Source organism: Pseudophryne corroboree, chromosome 10 (genome assembly GCF_028390025.1).
Source record: "Pseudophryne corroboree isolate aPseCor3 chromosome 10, aPseCor3.hap2, whole genome shotgun sequence".
NCBI lineage: Eukaryota > Metazoa > Chordata > Amphibia > Anura > Myobatrachidae > Pseudophryne > Pseudophryne corroboree.
The window spans coordinates 320,270,830-320,281,093 of record NC_086453.1 but is presented as its reverse complement, the minus strand read 5'-3'; positions in this window follow the sequence as shown (position 1 = coordinate 320,281,093).

The window sequence follows — 10,264 nt, the reverse complement described above, 5'->3', positions numbered from 1 at the left end:
TGATATGATAGGGAATTGTTAAACATCTCTAAATAAATCATTTCTATTTCCCCTATGGCAAAATATCATTATGCAGCTAATCTAATTGTATATAGGTGTAAGACAACACATATAAAAACAACTTGACGCGATGTAGAAAAATATAATTTTAGACTAGAACAAACACTATAAAAACCACTTTTGAAACCAGTAATTGAAACAAGTAAGCAAGGTTGTCAGATTTCCACAGAACAGAAGCCTGGGGCATTTTTTTACAGAGGAGGGATCCCCCTCCTCTTCAAGGTGCAGTAGACTCTGGCATATTGCCAGAGTCTACTGCGCATGCGCAGATCTCAGGAAACATGGCATGCATCATGTTCCAGAGTCTAAAACCCTACTGCGCATGCCAGCAATTTTTTACACGACTGAAGCACCAATGTGGGACTTTGGAAAGGTAAGAAAAAAAACATGGGTACAGTGTGGGCCCCCATGGACCCGTATGCCCTGCACACATTGCACCTATTATAGAAACGCCAATGACAGAAGTGCACCTCCATTTTAACATCAAGCACTGGAGTAATCCTCTATCTTGTGTTGGAGATAAGCCTCCTCTAGCAAGTCTCTTCAATCGTCTGTATGATACCGGCTGGTTACCAATGCATTGGGAATCCCAGGAAGCAGACAACACACACAGTTATGTCCACCAAATGAGACTGTCTCCACTTTATTCAGCATGACATTATATAGAGAAAAAAAGGTACTTGCATGAACACTTGATACACGTCACATTTCAAAACAATAATGCATCTCTTCCCATAACTCCTCTCAGGCTGACACCCTCCTATGTGTCCTTCATAAGAAGTCTAAACACAAGAGACTGTCTAATAACATATTTTCAAGACTATAGCTACGACCTTGCTTTGCACATAACGTACTAACTGTGAAATGTCAGCATTATTATGATTTATCCAGCAAAGCATACTTTTACTTCACTACATCATGGCTGCTACTTAACAAAATGGCTGACACTGCTTAAGCTAAATACATCTATCTTCCTCAGTCCCTCCTTTTTATAATAAATGACATTACAGTTGATAACAAAATGACATTACAGTTGAGCTACAAGGCATTACACAAACTCTACCTACAAGAGACTAAGCAAACAGTCTAGCTATAATGGTGCTAAAGGCTATGTTCCCGTAGGACCGTGCTTGTCACTCTATCCCACGGAAGGTAAAGAACCATTTGCTTCATATCCATTAAGGTAGACTGTTCACGGCTCTTTCTTGCCAAGCTCTTCTGTAGTTTCTTAAACTTTGAGGATTCACATCTTTGAGTTTACAGATTTCTTTCAAGCTGAAAGGAAAGGAAACAAAATAGCATCTTAAAACAAAGATATATACAAATTGCTAAGCCAACAATTTTTAATAAAAACATCACTATTTTAACAATCTACTCTTTGATCCCACTAAACCAAGCAGCTGGGTTTAAGCAGGGCATTTCTCTAAACCACTTCTTGCGCACTATTTGTTTCATTAGTAGTAAATTTACAACACATTTTTGGAGTTCTATTCATGTATATTCTAAAAAATATTACACTCTATTTAGTAGTATGTATTTGCTTTAAAAAAAATTCAACCCTTATACGCTTATATGTAGTGGGGACAGATATCAATTCCCCTCCATTTCCAGATGTGGGCCCATGTGAGCCCAAGATTTCTTAACTAACTGGTATCTTTGAAATCCTAGAGATTTCATGATCTTCACTTTGGATTGGCGGACATGCCAGTTTCCCTGCCCTCTCTTGTGAGAGATATAGAGTATATTATGACAACATTGAGTACTGAAGCTCCCAATATAATTACCCATAGTGGTCTGTCTATTTTAGACCCAATTAGCCTTTGCATGTTTGTGTATTTCATTGTTCGAACTTAACTTGAGCAAATTTTCAGCGGAACCCAAGTCTCTCTTTCCTTAACTGACACGGAAGTGGGCGTGGTCAGCAACACTCGATATGGACCATCAAATCTGGGCTCAAATTACTTTTTTCACGTGTCTTTCCAGATACACCCAATCTCCTAGTTAAAGCTTGTGAGGATTCAAATTTGCTCCTGAATCTCGGAGAAAGGCAAACTAGAAAATACAGAAGTGTCAGTTTCTTCAGTAAGACTTTTTAGCATATGCAGTCAAATTACCATATTTATGCTGTAACTCTTATGGATAATAACATCCTATCTTAGGTATGCTATCAAACAATATTTCATAAGGTGAATAACCTATGGTTTTACTGAATATGGTTCTACTATTAACCAGTACTAAAAATAAACACTTTAGCATCCCTTTCTGGTTTCTGTGACACACCCATTAACCTGTGGGGGATACATGGAATGCCTATTGTATTCCCAAATCATACCCTATGTACTACATTATTTAATGAGATAAATACCGCTATCTGCTACTATAATGTCTGGTACTCCATATCTGCAAATAACTTCTGAAACTAATTTTCTAGCTATTGATTTTGCTGTGGCTTTTGCCATTGGCAGATAACTGAAAATGTCTGTGGCTACCAATACATCTTTGGCAGTTAGATATAGTCAATTTGCAGTCTTTGAAATAGAAAATAACTTTTTGGGGATTGCTGTCTTGACCTTCTGTCCTGAATTTGGACATTTCCAGTAGGCCTACATATCCAGTAGGCTTGTACAAACTTGGTTACAGCAGGATAACATCCTTGAGCTATCCATCTTCCATTAACTAAATTTTACATTTGACCCTTTCTCAGGTGTGTGAGTGCATGGCTGACTTAACACATAAGTGGATATAAGCTTCTGGGTAAGTATAACTTCTCTTCTAATTTTCATAAGCCAGTGTCTTCTTCTTGTCTGGCTCTTCTTCTTTGCCATTATGCTTTTTCTTCAGGACCTGCTTGTTCCTGAAATTTCTTCCAATCCTGTAGACCAGGCATTTGAGGCTTTGCCTCTTTCTATTTCTTCTGTCTGTGTGGTGTAGACTGCTACCTTTACTGGTTGGTTGGTTGGTTGGTTGGTTGGTTGCTTTCTTTTTCCACAGGCTACTTTTTCGCTCTCTCCTGCTTGGTTCTAAAGATCAATCAGTGTAACATAATCAGGCATCTGGTCTGGCACTGGAATGGTTACTGTATAGGCTTGTCTTTTCTGCTGAGGGCATCTCGCTGCCCTCTTGGCTTCAGCATCTTGCCAGATTGTTGCCTCTTGTTTCAGGAGTGTAATTTCTTGCATGTAAAAAACACAAAGAAGCGCTGTTGTGAAAAGTAATAATTAGTACAATTTATTAAAACATCCTACTTGTCAACACAGATAAAACAATTTCCTAAACCATTAGAAAGTGACTAATAATTTAATCTCAGCACTCTATATAATTTTGTATCTTTCAGTAAAATTTGTATCTGATGGTGTATCTAATATAAAGTTCCCTTAGAAATATTGTAACTATATCAACTTTTACCCTTATTTGCACCCAGTAAATAAGTGGAAAGCTGCTTTATATTTAAATCATTATCGAAGTGTATACTGCAACAGTGAACTGGTTACTATACCCACACAAATGATGGACTTCTAAGCTATCATCTGAACTTTTAATCCTTTAAGGAGCTCACAGGTCCATTTAGCCCACGCGTGGAGCTTACATTTTTAGAGTCCCCTATAAATGTGAAGAGCTTTTACAATCAAGGGTAAAAGTTGATATAGTTACAATATTTCTAAGGAACTTTATATTAGATACACCATCAGATACAAATTTTACTGAAAGATACAAAATTATATAGAGTGCTGAGATTAAATTATTAGTCACTTTCTAATGGTTTAGGAAATTGTTTTATCTGTGTTGACAAGTAGGATGTTTTAAGAAATTGTATTAATTATTACTTTCCATGACAGCGCTTCTTTGTGTTTTTTACTTCTTGTACTATATTTGTTGAGGTTCAGCACCTCAATTTATGAAGCTGCAGTCAGTGTTAAGTATTTAAGGTAATTAAGTGTCTCATAGCCAGTTACTAGCGCCCACTTCCAACTTTCTGTGTGTTTTTTGTTTTATTTCTTGCTTGTGCCTAGATCTTCATTACTGCAACCTTTCCTGTGGCCTTTGCAGAGCTCTGAACTGGAGTCTGATCAGTGAAGTATGTTCTATGTCTTTGCCACGTGCCTTCTTGAAGCCTCTGCTTTTGCATATCTGGCCCACACTCTTGTACTGGGATGGTAAGGATCCTGAATCCACAACTTCATGTTCAGTGGGTACTACATATCCTGTATAAGGAATAACATCCTCATGGTACCTTGATTCATCCACATATAGCTCATGCTGAGCATAAGGTAGTTCTTGTTCCAGTAAAGCCACACAATCATGGGAAAAAGAAAAATGTTGCCCTTAGTAATTTTGCCCTTAGTAGAATTATCATCGTGCTCTGGATTTTGCTTAGTAGAACTATCATCTTGCTCTGGACCATCCCTCTGCATGATGATCTGTCTGTATCCTCCTTCTCTGGACCACCTTCCTGGTCCTTATCATTATCTTCTTTCTTGCTGATCCATCAGTAGATAATGAAGATAATCTGTTTCTCCCTCCTTTTGAATCTTGAGATTTAACACCTTCATTTATTAATGCTGGGAAAAAAGGGTTGCTGTGTTGAGGGTAGTACATCTTCTGATGGTTACCTGTTGCACTTTAGCTGTGCTACTTCATACATGGTCAGCCTTGCCGCTGACAGGTGTTTGGTTCTTGCTTGATGAAGCTTTTCTGTACCTGCATGTGGTACCTGGATGATAAGTTCATGATTCAGCACTATGTCTGTGCTCTTGTCCTCTTCTAGGACTACTGATTCAGGACTGTGTCTGTGCTCTTGTCCTAGTCTAGGACTGTTGCTGCTGCTACTGCTCCGATGCCGGTAGGTGCTTCTTGAGTACTGCTGTCAAGCTTGCTTGAGTGGTAGGCCACTGGTCTTCGCCTCAGTCCATAATTTTGCGTAAGGACTTCTATGTATGGCCTCCTTCTTCAATAGTCAGGTAGTTCTAGGGCTTGAGATGAGGCAACTGCTGTTTTCGATTGTTTAATTGCTTCATCCATCTGTTGCTGTGTGTAGGATGCGGACCCTCCTCCCTTTCAGTGTTGTCATACAATGCTTGCATGTAGACTGATGCTAGAGGTATCCATTCTCTGCAGTATCCTACTAGGCCCAGGAATGATCATCTGACTTGCTTGACACTGGTTGGCATCTCAGCTTGCAGTGTGAGTTTCTTTTTTTTTTCCCTTGCTTTTGTTAGATGTCGGGTACCTTGAGTGTCCTAGGAAGAATACCTCTTGCTTGACTAGCTGCAATTTCTCCTTCTGAGGCTCTGCAGTCTTGTCCTTCCGGAAACTTCAATATGGACACTGTCTCTTCTTGGTACTTCTTTTAGTGGTGGTGGCAATCAGCAGTTCATTCACATCTTGTATTTAGCTGTGTGTCTTCTGGATAAATCACTTGGTGATGCAGCCCCTCCCCGGGGCTCTCTGGTCTAGTAGTATTGCTTACTTTCTTCTATAACTGGTTCAGTGGAAATGAGCCAATACTGAACTTCTGTTCTAACTTGCTTCTTAATGGTTCTGTTCTTTCCTTTGATAAGTTGCTGGAAAATTCAATTTCTGCTGGTGTGTACTGTATTCTCGCTTGGATAAGCTTCAGTACACTGTGCTCCAGCAAAGTCACTTGACATGTACTCCAAGGTCAAGAACTGGACTGGTATTAGTAATTGTAGTTCTTGCATCTCCTGTCCCTTCAAGAGTTTCTGATGTCATCAGTTCTTGTGATACCTCCCTCTGCTGTCTTCTGCATCTGCTGGCTCCAGTATGCATTAGACACAATACAATTATGCACGTCCTGCTCCAGTGGACAAGGTGACTGTAACTATACCTTCCATTATTTCTTCTGGAGACATTATGTTCACTCGGGAGTACCTGAAGAAGCTTGTATATCATATTGGCAGAGGAAGCATCATTCATTTGCCTTCTGGGACATCTTCTGTCTTGTTCCTTATCATTTGCTTTGACTTTGGAGTTGCTGGTGCTTCAAGTCTTCTAATCATGGATTACTGCTGTAATCTTGCCATATAATACTGACCACTGTCAGATGTCTTTCTTTGTCTTTCTGAAAACAGACTTCCTTTAGTCTTCAAACTTTCATGCGACCTTCAAATTGCTTTTCAACTTTTATTTTTCCAATCACCTCTCCTTATGATTCATCCATTATCCTACATACTTTGTCCTTTCTTCACTTGCATATTTATTTCTTCTGCTGCTGGCATGTCATCTTCTTAGTCCAGGTTCACTCATGCTGGTGTTCAACATAATTATGTACATGCTGGGAGTTGTTGTTCCTCTTTGTATTACTTTTCCTGTGAGAGGTAGACCTGTATAGCAGCTTGTATTTCAGGTTACATCCTTGCTGGAATGATGTAGGTACATCTTACTTTCTTGCAGAGGTAGGGCTTAACCTCCCAATCCAGTTGTTGCGATGGCCTGATCTGTAAGTGAACGTGGAGGAATCTGGTTGTGCATAAAAAAACAGTTCTTGAAGCCCTTGTGTCTCCTGAGGGTAAAGTCACTTTTGTCAAAATGCCAGTGGCGACTGAGTACACTGTTGCCGACACAGGGGTTGTACACCCTCATATTCTATCATCTTGTGGGTGCTGCCTAACATATGGCTGATAAGAAACCTGTTGCCGTGCTTTTAAAACCTGTTGTAAATTTACTTAACAGGGTCTATATATATACATATATATATATCATACATCATACATGTATTTACTCAAAGAATGCAGCAGGATTCTATTCCCTCATACCTGGCAACTTGTTTACAATTCCCAACACATTTGACTGACACCATGGTATGTAATGTTCTTGACAATGCTAAATTCCCTTGTCGTATAAACAACCCTTTATGAAGCTAAGAACACTGTACGCTGTTTACTTAAGAAGTACCGTAATGGTACGCTAGTTGCGTAACGATCGCTCAGCCGTAGGCGAGACGCTCAAGCGTCACGTTCGCTCACGGCCCAGTGATCACAGGACACGTTATTGGCTATGACTAGAGTAATGATTCGCTATGGCGTAGCGGACGCTCGAGACCACGAGGAGATCACCAGCGGCGCAGACGCTCACAACGCTATACCTTTATGTCTAAACCTTATACCAATGAAATACACGGAATACCTTAATGTGAATACAGGGTGTAAGTGCAACCTTGTGTAACCTGACTAACTACAAAGCTGCTTGAGCGTCACCGACGCTCAAGTGAACACTTAATACTATAGGAAATACACAGATACTGGTTTAGGGTCCAAAGCCTATTAACTGTATTATATCTAGTATACTTGTAAAAAGGGGATAACAGTACAAATGATACACTACAATATAACAAAGACTTCCTAACCAAAATACAATACTATCTAATACAATACAATACTAGTCTAGGGGAGATACGAGAGAAAGAGAAGGGAAAGAGAGAGAGAGAGAGAGACGGAGAGAGATGAGAGAAATTGGCTCACAGAAAGACAATGATTACGGAGAGAAACTTACGCACAAGGGTAAACGATCGCATGCGCCTGGACATCCAGCACCCGATTTTCAGCAATGAGAACCGTTGAAGAGTGAGAGCTGGATGTGGTCGGCCTGCCTATTTATGCCCCACACACAATGCAATCCTACAGTCCCTACAATCCCATTGTCCATTGGACGTCGGAATTCGGCCCTGCATCATAACAAAAGGTCATAGGTTGATTCATACAGGTGGGCTGTGACGATTTCAAACAGCTCAGGTGGGTGGGGAACTAGGTTTCCCGCCGCATACCTGAGTATGAGTAAATAGTAGAAATGGACATAAACTTCTTATGTCCATAACTATTCGCACGAGCGATTAATACGCTCCAAACCAACACCGGAATATTGCTAATTAAATACTCTTCCGATGGGTACCAAACACTGCTGTATGATTCCTGTTAGACCCTTCGTACGATACAAAGAGGGATTCCTTAGCTCAGGGACCTTCTATATTAACCAAACTTTCAGAAATTATCAAAGGGACCATGATCTATAAACTACATTAATTGTGAAAATATGTAACGAATGAGTCGCACGCTACGACTACATAAACTCTACCGTAAATACGCATACCGCGCCTGCGAGTGCCCGCTATTGCGGGTATGCGCCTTCACGGGAGAGCGTACGCATGCGCAGCGCGGACCAGTGTGCGGTGCAAATATGGCAACGTGCATAGAGACATTTTTCTGACTTTGACAGTCCACCCTTTGGCAGTCAATAATAACTGCCACAAAACATTTAAGGAGAAAAATGCAAGTCAGGGGTTAATTGATTTCCATGGTGGGGTAAGGGAGGAGAGAGGAGTAGGTGTGAAGAGGGTATGACCTAGTGTGATAGCAGAAGCATGTGTGTATGAGTCCATGTTTGGAGGGTCATGTATCATCGTGCCGTACGTGTTGTAAATCAAGCTTCGAGGTATTGCGAAGTATACATTTGAATTCCTTCTTATCCTGTGGTACAGGTCTGTGGATGGGCTGTCAAACTTTACCGAGCTCTTTTCGGATTTTGAACAAAATGGGGAGCACATTTTAGTTGATGATACATGAATGGGGGAGGTATGTGGTTGCTGATATCTGTGCCTGTATTCCCTATCGTCTATGTGTGTCATTACCTGAGGGTTGTAGAGATGAAGATAAAGAACACTTATGGAAAATGCAATGATATTCTATGTCAGGGAAATGTACATCTGTCGTCGAAGTTGTGTTCGGTATCTGTTGAGAGTCGTCTTCTTTGCGCTGTATTGCTCCTTGGGCATGAGCAAATAGCTTTGTCAGAGCCATCGGATTTACAAAAAATGTTGGGCTAGCGTGAGTTTAAAGTACTAGGGAAACTGGGGATCCATGGCAAAGTTCATCAAGTGTCCATTTCTCAAGTGGTCAAAACTTCATCTTTGGTGCTTGTCTGTTGTCTGTATAGCGTCTCGTCAACTTCCTCGTCCAAGGGGGTCTTTGTATCTTGGAGAAAAGCAGAAAAACAGGTGAAAGAAACGGACCGTATAATCGCATTTTCATCACATTCGGGTTTCTATTATTGGGTCATAAATCAAATCCAGGTTAATTACAGTTTCCTCGCTCCTCAAGCTCATCACTCTTGTACTTTGTTTGCACCTCATTAAAGCCTGCCCGCATCTAAATATCAATCCAATCGATATAACGACACCCAAGATACATAGTAGAAACTTTCCAACATCCATTATGACTCCTTGAGCCCAGTCTCCCAAACCGGAGAACCAATTTCGCGGGTTCAACCATGACACCCAACCAGTCAGCTCATTACCTACAGCAGCAAGGGTGAGATTGTGTTTTCGACGAAATTCCCACTTCAATTGGAGAATATCGTCCATCTTTTGGTCTATGACCTCTACCGGATCCTCGGTGCTATTTGTGATATACGTGCAACACTTTATGCCGTACTGTGTTGCCAATGTAACACAATATCCGCCTGTTACTGCTGTAAGATAATTAAGAACCATCCTATGCTGAACTAGTTCTGTTTTGTAGGCTTGAAGTTCTCTTCCAGTGTATCTAAACGTGTCATCATACATTTCAGTGATATTATCTAACAAATTGGCGAGTGCGGAAATGTATCTATAATTCATCACTCCTCGAGCGGTGCGAGTGAAATCTAACGCTACCAGAACCTGAATCCCGGTGGATTCATGGATAAGATCGGAGGCCGGATGCTCTAACCTTTCTGACAGTTGTCTTTTAACTCGGTGCTCGTAATGAGTGTGAGTATAAGGAGCTTGGGCACCACGGTGTATGTCCTTCATTTTGTCATGTGTTACAGTCATCACTTCAGGCAATACTTTTCCAATATAACACAATCCTTCAGAGTTTGGGGCAAGCCACTTGTACGCCTTTCTCCCGCATATGAAATATGCGTCATCGGGGAGAACATAAGGGACGGAGAAGGACATGACCATGTTACAAACCTTCCAGGTGAAATCTCCTGACCCTAATTCTTCCATCTGCTTAATGCACGTATCAGTTTGTACGATATGTGCACAGTATCCTGGTGATACCTCTCCAACTCTAGTAATCCTATTTCCTAAGGTATATCGATACCGAAAAGATTTTCCTCTACTGGCTATGTGGCGTACCAGCTCTGTATCTGTAGGCATTCTATCTGCTCTGTGTGAAAAGGTCATGGTAAGGTTGCTCCATGACACTTC